The following is a 12,665-nucleotide window of genomic DNA, read 5'->3' as shown; positions in this document are numbered from 1 at the left end:
CTAGAACTGAATTAGAACTGAACTAGAACTGAACTAGAACTGAACTAGAACTGAACTAGAACTGAACTAGAACTGAACTACAACTGAACTAGAACTGAACTAGAACTGGAGCAAAACTGATCTAGAACTGAACTTTATTTTTAATCATTTATCTTTATTTTAACTATATGATTCCCCCAATCCCGTTCAGTTATTATAAGTTTTAATGTTTTTTTTACATATGTAAAGTAATTTGTTTTTCTAACATTAAAAGGAATTTAAATTATAAATTGTAACTTCAAGATTTCTTTTTTGATTGTATGTATGTTGTTTTTTACGCCAGTTTTGTTTTTCTTTTCTTAAACAAAGAACAAATAATTCGCAAAAAATGTGAAAGAATAAAGCAAGAAAAATACACCAAATTATATATTTTTTTATGATATTTTTCTTCTTATTATTATTTTGTTACTTTGTTTTCTTTTAAAATTAGCATGATTTTCCAGTCATGTGGTTTCATTTAAGTAAAACTGGCAGGATTTTTCATTTTATATGTAGAGATTTTTTGTTGCTTCTTCTATTTTTTTTTACAAATTTCTTTTTATTTCTTTACTCAGCTGATAAGATGGGTTTCAGTTACAATGTAATACTTTTCCACTATTTTTGTTTTTTTTGTTCTCGGCTGCCTTTTCCGAGCAGCTCTACTTTATTATGTGTAGCTGCTGGTGGATCAGAATGTGCGCATTTTGGTATATTATTGCCTTGTCTTATTTTGTAGCAACATCTTTAGCTGCAAAATGTCAGCCAAACAACCAGCCCAGACTATCGCTTGGATTACATCGGAACACAAACATTCTGAGTGACTAGTGTTTTTTAAGGAGGTTGAAGTAAAAAAATATTCGACGCACCATGAAGTGGAATGAAAAATTGTAGGTTTAACAGTGAAAATGTTACAAAATCGGATTAAAATGTAAAAGCTTAAACCTTCTGCTGGGTTTTTGCGCGCATTTTTTCTCGGAGTTTTTTTCTTTTTTATGTCGTTTTATTTTTACGAAATAAAATGGTATAAAAATTTTAAATAAATTGTTGTTTAAGGAAATTATTTTTATTTTATAAATTTTGTATGTTAGTTTTACAATAAGGTTTCTATAAATAAGCTAGTGTCTTGCATTTTTGAAGGGTATTTAATCTAGAGCAGAATTGGAACTAGAACAGCACTATAATAGAACTAGAACAGAACTGAAACAGAACTAGAACAGAATTAGAACAGAACTAGAACAGAACTAGAACAGAACTAGAACAGAACTAGAACAGAACTAGAACAGAACTAGAACAGAACTAGAACAGAACTAGAACAGAACTAGAACAGAACTAGAACAGAACTAGAACAGAACTAGAACAGAACTAGAACAGAACTAGAACAGAACTAGAACAGAACTAGAACAGAACTAGAACAGAACTAGAACAGAACTAGAACAGAACTAGAACAGAACTAGAACAGAACTAGAACAGAACTAGAACAGAACTAGAACAGAACTAGAAAAGAACTAGAACAGAACTAGAACAGATGTACAGATGTAGGACTTATAGCTAAATTTCAAGTTCGTCCTTACTGCAACATTTTCTGTGAATAAACAAGCACAGCTGGAGGCACGTTGCAATAGAGAACACTCAACTGGAGCAACAATTTAAATGCATGTTTTTCTAGCTCTTGAAAGTATATATTGTTGTTGTTATCATAATTGTTACTGTTGTTGCCTTAGGTTGTTTGTTTTTGTTATAGCTGTTTACTGTTGATATTGCTGCCTCTTAGTTGTTGTAGTTTTATTCAAAAAGTTGCAAATTGCAAGTAAAGTCGTTGTACATATTTTCATTTTTTGAATTTGTTAATGTTGGTTGCTGTTGTGTTTATTCTCTGTCTCTCTCTCTCTCTCTTGTTATTCGACAGCAGTGGTTCAAGAACATACATACATGATTTTAGCAGAGAAAATTTAAAAAATATATATATAAATAAGTAAATGTGTGTTTTTCTAAGTATCTCTATGTATATGTATGTATATACTAAATAATTCGTTTACCCCCCATTTTGAAAATGTATATAGATCAGCTGTGGATTTAACATGTTAAATGACTTTGAACTACATTTACACAGATATATACAAATGTAGAAAATATTTACGCATTTCCCTGCAGTGCGGGGTAACTATTACCATATTAATTTAAATAATCAAATTGACTAGAAAATATATATTTTTTGTAATGTTTTACTACTCTCCAGCATACAGAGAAATGTGGCTCCTTGTAAAGCTGCTGGGTTATTACAATTCACGTTTCCTTCCTACATACATAGACTTTTAACATTTTTCATGTTTTTCATGTACTTTTAACGAAAAGTAAAATAGAAATGTGTTAAAATGAATTCAAACAAACCTTTAATAGAATTTTCACTTCTCTGCATTTCCCTTTTTATCCTGTTTAAAAAAAAAAAAAAAAAAACTTTATTTAGACTTTTTTAACAAGAAAAACAGCCTTTGGGATATAACACTATAATTTTTTTGGTTGCTACATCCATTTTTAACAGGGTTTAACAAAAAGGTCCTTAAAGTATCTGCACACACATAGTGCTTTTAAATAACTTTAAAGTTTGATTTCATATGTAAAAAGAAACGCTAGATTTTTAAGCGTGTAACAAGTTGATTTTTGTGCTCATCTTATGTGGAAAATTGCTTTCCTGGGAGGGTTTTTTTTTCTTGCTGTTTGTTGTCAGTTATAAAAAAACCAACAAATCTCTTGATTTCTTTTTTTTTCTAACTTCTTCTCAATGTTTTTCCCTTGATCTCATTGCACATTTGAAAATTTAATTTGATTAAAAAATTGGCAACATTTTGATATATTGCTTATGAGCTTTTTATGTTGGATTTATATTTCAGTTTCTGTATTTTCTTTCTTTGCTAAAGTATTACATTTTAGAGACGATTACTATACTACAAAATATATATTATAGCAACTTTCGCATAAGAGTAAAAAAAAAACTTAATTTTTTTTCCTACTTAAATAAAATAAAAAAGAAATAAACTTTTTAAAGTATTACAAATTGCTAAATATGTTTCTGTAAACCACATATACACAACTTCACATTACCTACAGATACATATACTTTTTGAAGAAAAAAATGAAAAAATAAAAACAGCAACAAATTGAAAAGAAACCATTAAGTGTTTAACAAGTGATGAAAAGGTTAAAGAAACCAAAAAAAAGGAAAAAAAAAAGTTTCCTTAATCAAACATGATGTTTATTTTGTAAACTTTTGCGTTTCCTCTCGGGGGGAGATTCTAACAAAAATAACAACAAACAATATTTTATAACAACTCAGACATGCAAAACAAATATTTGAAATATTAGAAAAAAAACACAAAATTTTTAAATTTATTACAAAATTTAATTGAACTGCATTAACACTTAACTTTTCTAAAAAAAATGTCTTTAAATTAAATCGGCTCAGTTCTAGTTCGGTTCTAGTTTAGTTCTAGTTTAGTTCCAGATTAAGTATAGTTCAAATTCAGTTAAATTCTGGTTCTAGTTGTGTTCTAGTTCTGTTTTTGTTCTGTTTTTGTTCTGTTCTAGCTCTGTTCTAGTTCTGTTCTAGTTCTGTTCTAGTTCTGTTCTAGTTCTGTTCTAGTTCTGTTCTAGTTCTGTTCTAGTTCTGTTCTAGTTCTGTTGTAGTTCTGTTCTAGTTCTGTTCTAGTTCTGTTCTAGTTCTGTTCTAGTTCTGTTCTAGTTCTGTTCTAGTTCTGTTCTAGTTCTGTTCTAGTTCTGTTCTAGTTCTGTTCTAGTTCTGTTCTAGTTCTGTTCTAGTTCTGTTCTAGTTCTGTTCTAGTTCTGTTCTAGTTCTGTTCTAGTTCTGTTCTAGTTCTGTTCTAGTTCTGTTCTAGTTCTGTTCTAGTTCTGTTCTAGTTCTGTTCTAGTTCTCTTCTAGTTCAGTTCTAGTTTTGTTCTAGAAATTGATATTTTTATTTTTAATGTTTAGTAATTAGTAATATGATTGGAAAGTAAAAAATTTTCCAAGAAAAACTTTAAAATTAAAAAGAAGAATCATGAAAACTATTTTTAAAATTTGGATTTTAATAATTTTGGTAAGTTGCTTATTCAAGGCCCGCATAAATTTAATTCCTAAATCAACAAAGTGTCAATGTTGAAAGAAAATTTTATTTCATTGCTTCCATTTTTAGGCAGTCCATAGTACCGGCGCCATACGCCCGGCAACCACCAAAGACAGTCAAGAAAAATGTGGCTCCGTTTTCTGTTCTAGTTCTGTTCTAGTTCTGTTCTAGTTCTGTTCTAGTTCTGTTCTAGTTCTGTTCTAGTTCTGTTCTAGTTCTGTTCTAGTTCTGTTCTAGTTCTGTTCTAGTTCTGTTCTAGTTCTGTTCTAGTTCTGTTCTAGTTCTGTTCTAGTTCTGTTCTAGTTCTGTTCTAGTTCTGTTCTAGTTCTGTTCTAGTTCTGTTCTAGTTCTGTTCTAGTTCTGTTCTAGTTCTGTTCTAGTTCTGTTCTAGTTCTGTTCTAGTTCTGTTCTAGTTCTGTTCTAGTTCTGTTCTAGTTCTGTTCTAGTTCTGTTCTAGTTCTGTTCTAGTTCTGTTCTAGTTCTGTTCTAGTTCTGTTCTAGTTCTGTTCTAGTTCTGTTCTAGTTCTGTTCTAGTTCTGTTCTAGTTCTGTTCTAGTTCTGTTCTAGTTCTGTTCTAGTTCTGTTCTAGTTCTGTTCTAGTTCTGTTCTAGTTATGTTCTAGTTCTGTTCTAGTTCTGTTCTAGTTCTGTTCTAGTTCTGTTCTAGTTCTGTTCTAGTTCTGTTCTAGTTCTGTTCTAGTTCTGTTCTAGTTCTGTTCTAGTTCTGTTCTAGTTCTGTTCTAGTTCTGTTCTAGTTCTGTTCTAGTTCTGTTCTAGTTCTGTTCTAGTTCTGTTCTAGTTCTGTTCTAGTTCTGTTCTAGTTCTGTTCTAGTTCTGTTCTAGTTCTGTTCTAGTTCTGTTCTAGTTCTGTTCTAGTTCTGTTCTAGTTCTGTTTCTAGTTGTGTTCTAGTTGTGTTCTAGTTGTGTTCTAGTTCTGTTCTAGTTCTGTTCTAGTTCTGTTCTAGTTCTGTTCTAGTTCTGTTCTAGTTCTGTTCTAGTTCTTTTCTAGTTCTGTTCTAGTTCTGTTCTATTTGTGTTCTAGTTCTGTTCTAGTTGTGTTTTAGTTCTGTTCTAGTTCTGTTCTAGTTCGGTTCTAGTTCTGTTCTAGTTCTGTTCTAGTTCTGTTCTAGTTCTGTTCTAGTTCTGTTCTAGTTCTGTTCTAGTTCTGTTCTAGTTCTGTTCTAGTTCTGTTCTAGTTCTGTTCTAGTTCTGTTCTAGTTCTGTTCTAGTTCTAGTTCTGTTCTAGTTCTGTTCTAGTTCTGTTCTAGTTCTGTTCTAGTTCTGTTCTAGTTCTGTTCTAGTTCTGTTCTAGTTCTGTTCTAGTTCTGTTCTAGTTCTGTTCTAGTTCTGTTCTAGTTCTGTTCTAGTTCTGTTCTAGTTCTGTTCTAGTTCTGTTCTAGTTCTGTTCTAGTTCTGTTCTAGTTCTAGTTCTGTTCTAGTCCTGTTCGAGTTCTGTTCTAGTTCTGTTCTAGTTCTGTTCTAGTTCTGTGCTAGTTCTGTTTTAGTTCTGTTCTAGTTCTGTTCTAGTTTTGTTCTAGTTCTATTCTAGTGCTGTTCTAGTTCTGTTCAAATTCTGTTCTAGTTTAGTTTAAGTGCAAGTTCACTTCATAGATCATCTTAGATAAGAACGAAATGAATTTGGAATTCAAATAATTTAAATATAATTTTTTAGTGAAAACTCTTTTTTAAATATACATTTCTTTATTTTTTTAGATTTTCACCAAACATTTGCATCAACATTTGGAAAACTAAACAAAGTAAGTAATACTTTTTTTCTAAATGTTCCAATAAACAGTTTAACTAGTTTTAAATATAGTAGATAAAAATTTCCTTAAAAGTCTTTATGTTTTTATTTCTTGTCTCTGGATTTTTTCTCTTTTAGTGCGGTAAATCAATACCAATTATTTGCATTTATTTTAATTCAATACTTTTTATACAATTGCCTTTAATTTCTCAATTCAATAGCTTTCAAAACAAACAATTTAAAAAACACATATACACACAATATAATTTGCAAAAAAAAATACCTACAAGTATGCTTTACTTTTAATTTAAATATAAATAAAACAAATACCATTACATAACTGTAACGTATGAATTTATAGGAAATTGTAAAGCATACTTTTAGAAATATTTAAATAAATTACAATTTTAATTGAATACGATTTACATTTAATTAAGCACAAAATATGTTTTATAACAACAAACATAGCAGCAGCAAAAACAAATGTTTAAACAAGTTTTTGCATAAATTAACAAAAAATAATCGAACAAATTAAGAAAAAAACTCACAGTACCTGGTGAAATGGCATTACAATTTACTCTCGTCGTGTAAAGGAGTAACAGAACAAAAAAAAAAAAAAAAAAGCACAAACTGCAAGGAAAACAATTTTGTATAAATGGAAATTTTAACAGGAAATTAATAACGGGACTTGAGCAAAAAAACACTATTTTACAGCAGAAAACGAAAAATGTATGAAGTAGCAAACATATAAATAATAATGAAAAAAACCTTGAAAAGTAAGAAAAAAAAAACAGAAACTGCTAAAAAAAATATTTAACACGTTTCAGTTTTTTTCGTAAACCAAATTGAAAAATTGTTGAAAAAAATCGTACATTTCGTTTAATTTATGTTAACGTTATTTAACGGCGATAAACCAAACGCAACAATAAAGACAACAACAGGAGGTAGAGAATATAATCTCTTGGCAAATAAGGAAGCCAGTTAAATGTATGTTAAAGCGATTTGACAATTAAGCATTTTTATACATTCTATACTAAATATTTCTTTTGTATTCGCTTTTATAACAAGGAAGATGTAAAACGAAATAGGAGAAAAGCTAAAATAAACGTTAACCTTATAATAAATACATATATACATACAATGTATGACTTTCGATGTCTGTGTGTGTGTGTCTGTAGGATACTGTGAGTGTCTAGTGAACCTTGAAAGGAAGAAAACATGACACTGTATATATTTTTGCTTACGGAAATTGCTTTAAAAGCGTGAGCCAATAAATAAATGTTAAACTCTTTTATGTAAGAGTGTAAATATATTTAAAGAATAAAGAAAAAAGGATATAAAAAAGGACGAATAATAAATAAAATGAGACCAACTAAAAAAGAAATATAAAGACTATAGTCTGGACTATAGAATTGACTATAGACTATACTATGGACTAAACTATAGAATAGAGTAGACTATAGACTAGAATATAGACTAGACTATAGACTAGACTATAGACTAGACTATAGACTAGACTATAGACTAGACTATAGACTAGACTATAGACTAGACTATAGACTAGACTATAGACTAGACTATAGACTAGACTATAGACTAGACTATAGACTAGACTATAGACTAGACTATAGACTAGACTATAGACTAGACTCTAAACTAGATTCTAATCTAGACCATGGATTAGACTACGGGCAAGGACAAAGACATAGAATAGACTATATACTAGTCTGTAGGCTAGACTATAGACTAGCTTATAAACTAGACTATAGACAAAACTATAAACTAAACTTTAGATAATAGACTAGACTATTGACTTTACTACAGACTAGACAATAAACAAGATTATATAATACACTTCACACTAGACCATAGACAGTATTATAGACTGGACTATATACTAGACCATAGACTAGACCATTGACTATACTATAAAATAAATTAAACACTGCCATTTCCTTTTTCGTTTAATTTAGTATTGTTAAAATATTTCTTTTATTGTCATAAATTTTGGTGCGATTGAACCAGTTTTAATGATACTACTCACAGTGACCAAAGTCATAAAAAATATGTTATTTATCGTATCGTGTTTTATAGTTCTTTTCATTATTATTAAAACATTTATTATCATTTCCTTTTGTAATTTTAAATCATTGTCTTGTAATAACAATTTGCAATAATATATGGAGAGAAAAAACAACATTAAATAATAACAAAATAAAACAAACTAGTTTTTTTATTCTTTTTTTTTTTTGCTATTTTAATGGTCAACTACTGGGGTCTTTGCAACCCCAAATGTGAATAATGTAAAAGATAACTAGTAACTTATACTCTAAATGAAATAATTATGATCATTTGTCTTGGAAAGTATTGAATCAATGTCAACTTTTCTCAATGTTTTCACAGTGTTTGCTTGGTCATATTTATCTGCAAAGTTATATGTTATTCATACGTACGAGTTGTCATAGTTGCAATTTTGTATTTGTATTTTCTGTCCATTGGCCGTTGCCATTGTCTTTGTCATCGTCATCGTCATCATTATCATCATATTATTATTACTTGTTTTTTAATTTAATTTATGACCCACAATAAAATGTGAGTTGTTGCAGTTCCTAATGGTCAATCAATAAAATAATTTTTATTTCTTAGTTTTCTAAGAATAAATAAAAAACTAAGTGTCATGTATTAGATATAGAAAAAGGGAAATTGATACAGAGAGAGGTTGCAGTAAAATAAAATTACTTTTTACATTAAACAAGCAATATGTAATAAATCTTAAAATAAGTGTTAAGTTTTAAACAATTTAGACAATATAGCAATAATGTTTAAATTTAAATAGAGTTGTTAGAGAAATTAAAGTGAATTTTTAGAAAAGATGATTTAAATATGGATATTTGATGATAAATGATAAAATTTCTTAGATGTTAAGACGATTTTGTGACTTTTTTTTTGAAATTTAGAATACAAATCAATAAAATTGTTTAAGAAACATATGAAAATGATAAGATTCCATGCTTCCGTCGTTCGGTGTGTCTCTGTAATCCTTGTGTGCACAGACTGTCGAGAGTTTTAACGTAAGCACCTGCCGTGTCGGCCTTATCCCACGGTGGTCTTTTTCATCCACAGGGTAGGCTTGAGAACGGTCTACCATCGCCCCTTTGCCTTCAAAGAAGACTCAGGTGGCAATTTTTGCGCATTGGCTATGACCGGTCCATGCGCAAGTACTTTGCTGGAGTATCTAATCTCTTGCCAAAGTAGTCACGTTGAAAGACAACCACACTACTATGGATCTGTTGATTCGGCAACAGCACCTAGAGACGTAACCGGTGGACTGAAGCACGATCCATCAATAAGCCGTAGACATTGTTCTTACTCACAGTGACACGCTGTGGCAAGTCTGATATGAACAGAGTATACTCTGAACATATCTGGACAAGGAAGGAAAATTAATCGGTATCACTTGTATTTGATACCTTTCATCCATCATCATTCAACCTAGCGCACATCTCATTTATTCGACACATTCATAGAGAAAAATATACACCCGTAGTACCAGATTATGCAAGGACTAAGCCAAACAGTAGACTGTAACCAATTTTTCAATCCCGGTCAGATTGGAGGTATTGGCCACCTCTATATACCCCGGGATTGCAATAACACCAAGGCGGAGGTCTCGCCAAGGTAACATGCCCCCAGGGGGGCCTTGTGTGCACACTGTAGCTCGTAATTTGTAAGATAATAAAAATCGGTCCATTATCTCGCCCAGACAATGTCCATTTGTCTGTCCGTCCGTCCGCTGGTCTGTCTATCTGTCTGTCCGTCCGCCGGTCTGTCTGTCTGTCTGTCTGTATAACTGTATGTCTGTCTGTTCCTGTCTGTCTTTGTAAGATAATAATAAAAATCGGTCCATTATCTCGCCTAGGCAATGTCCATCTCTCTGTCCGTCCGTCCGCTGGTCTGTCTGTCTGTCTGTCCGTCCGCCGGTCTGTCTGTCTGTCTGTATAACTGTATGTCTGTCTGCATAACTGTATGTATGTCTGTCTGACTCTCTGTCTGTCTGTACGTCTTAGTTAGTTAGTTAGTTTGTTAGATAGTTAGGTAGTTAGTTAGTTAGCTAGTTAGGTAGTTAGTTAGTTAGTTAGTTAGTTAGTTAGTTAGTTAGTAAGTTAGTAAGTTAGTTAGTTAGTTAGTTAGTTAGTTAGTTAGTTAGTTAGTTAGTTAGTTAGTTAGTTAGTTAGTTAGTTTGTAAGTTAGTTAGTTAGTTAGTTAGTTACAGGATTCGAAAATAAGTTCGAATTTTCGAACATATCAAAATTAACTGAATTTGATTAGAAGTCATCTATAAGGAGATTTTGATTTTTTTCATTCATAAAAATAAATTTTAGAATTTTAAACTCAATGGAAGCGTTTGAATAAAATTTTTATTTCAAAATAAATCAAGTCCTTGTTGTAACAAAAAAATCCTTGTTCTCATGCTGTTGACCTTGTTGGTCGTCGAATAAATTTAAATTGCCTCTTCTATAATTTATATTGGTTAATAATAAATTTCTTTTGTTTTAGCTTCTTTTTTGCTTTTGTAACTAATTTATTCTAATTTTGTGTTTGTTTAAAGAATATACAAAAAAATTTTCGGTATTATTTGTTAAGTTATGTGCAGGTGATTTCTATTATTAAAGGTTCAAAGTGGCGTAATTTAATTTATGTTTGGCAATATTTCTTATATTTAATTTTGTGGTGTTGTCTTTGTTTTTTTGGCGAAACTTTTGTTTTTCTTCGTATAATTTCGGTTTAACGGCGAATTGTTGTTTCAGCTCAGCTGTTTCTTGTTTACATTAGTGTGTCTAGTTATTATTCTTTTTTAAATTTTTGTTTTTTATTGTTGGATTTTTTTTTGCAAGCTAATTTGAAATTTTTATTTGCCAGTCATTTAGATAAATAAGTATGATTATGAGAAACACTGAGAGAAAAATTTTTATAAAATATACTTTTTCATTTTATTGATTTTTCAGTTAATTATAAGATTTTTACTTTAAATTTTCGTATAATAAAAAATTCATAAAATTTTTATAATTTTCGAAAATTTGAACTTAAATTTGAAATATTAAAAATTTTCTAAATTTCTTAATAAAAGTTTTATTTATGAGTTTTTGCTAAAATTTTGAAAAATTTTAAAAATTTTATAGCATTTTCGAAAATTCGAACTTAATTTCGAAAATTCACTTTTAAGCAGAATCTATATAATTTTCATGAAATTCTGTTCATTTTCAATTTCCGGTTTTTTATAAAGTTTTCTATTAAAAAAATCTAATTTGGGATGTTCGAAAATTCGAACTTAATTCCGAATTTTTTTTTAAATTTACGAAAATGTCTAAAATTTAAATCTAAAGCATTATCTAATTAAAATTTATAAAAAAAATTAAAGATTTGTAAAAATTTAAGGCTCCTAAATAATTTTCGAAAATTCGAACTTAAGTTCGAAAATTTCGAAATTTAGCGAAAAAGCGTTTAAATGAAATTTAATGCATTTCTTTATTAAAACTTAAGATATTTGTTTATTTTTCTCAAATTCTAAACTTCTTGCAGTTCAAAATTTCTATTTTGAAAATTTTGTTTAAAATTTAACCTAACTTTTATCTAAGTGTAAAGCATTTCATGTTTCTTTTTTATTTTTTTCTTATTATTATTTAATTGTATTTTTTTTTTGAACCAACACACAATATACCAAAAACCTGTTCTACTAAGTGATTACTTAATTTTTTTACTTCTCTATTCACATATAAAAATACTTTTTTCTAAAGCTGCTAAAGTCAGCAGTAGCTCAGACCAGTCGTCAGCCAGTCAAGCACATAGAAAATAAATTGAATGCTTTTACGTATTAGGTATTATTATTTAAAGTCCGTAACGTAAAGCTCGTAAACACAATAAATTTAAAGCCAAGTTTAACAAACTAACAGCTAAGTTAATAGATTAATAGCTAGCTGCGCAGCCGCTTTAGCAGTCAGTCCCTCTCTCACTCACCCTTTCCTAACCACACATGTCTAAAGCTAAAGCCAAGAAAAACAGCTGTTGTGTTAAACAACTTGATTTAAAATTCAATGTGTGTTTTAGTTTAAAAATTCTATTGCATTTTTTTCTAAAGTTATCTATTTATTATTTTCTAAATGTCTGCTCGTTGAAATCTTTGCTTGACTGCGCTTGACCTTGTAACTGAATGCAAGTTTGTAAGTATTTTTTCTTAATATTTTAGTTATTCTAAATAATTTTAGATTTTTTTTAAGATTTTTTGGTTTTGTGAAATTTTCTCGTTAAAAAGCTTTTGTTTAAACTATTCTGTGGTTTTATTTTTAAATAATTATAATTGTATAATTTGCTGTAACAATATTTTTAAAGTTTTTTTTTTTATTATTATGATTTAACAAAAATATTATTGCATGTCGGGGTTAAATGTTAAGTTTTTTAAAATTCAAATATTTTAATTCAGTTATTAAACAAATATTAATTTAAAATTTTTATTTTATCTATTTACAGATTAGCTGAAAATTGAATTTATTATTATAAAAAAGTAAGTAATTGTTTTATTTTTTGCTTAAATTTTAATTATATATTTTTTAATTAAAAAAATAGTCCAGTCTATAGACTAGTCTATAGACTAGTCTATAGACTAGTCTATAGACTAGTCTGTAGTCTAGTCTATAGTCTAGTCTATAGTCTAGTCTATAGTCTAGTCTATAGTCTAGACTATAGTCTAGTCTATAGTCTAGACTATAGTCTAGTCTATAGTCTAGACTA

The 12,665-nt window shown here is 29.3% G+C and overlaps 1 long non-coding RNA gene across 1 annotated transcript in view; it reads left to right on the top strand.

Annotated features, from left to right (window-relative positions):
* The window catches only part of LOC124420441, a 52,377-nt gene that overhangs the window by 28,330 nt on the left and 11,382 nt on the right, over positions 1 to 12,665 (top strand). The window contains exons 3-4 of the long non-coding RNA XR_006941211.1: positions 5,849 to 5,892; positions 12,405 to 12,438. This is a non-coding gene — a long non-coding RNA (uncharacterized LOC124420441). The remainder of the gene's footprint in view (positions 1 to 5,848; positions 5,893 to 12,404; positions 12,439 to 12,665) is intronic.

The sequence above is a fragment of the Lucilia cuprina genome, chromosome 5 (genome assembly GCF_022045245.1).
Source record: "Lucilia cuprina isolate Lc7/37 chromosome 5, ASM2204524v1, whole genome shotgun sequence".
In the NCBI taxonomy this organism is placed as follows: Eukaryota; Metazoa; Arthropoda; class Insecta; order Diptera; family Calliphoridae; genus Lucilia; species Lucilia cuprina.
This window is presented reverse-complemented; position numbering and strand designations above follow the sequence as displayed.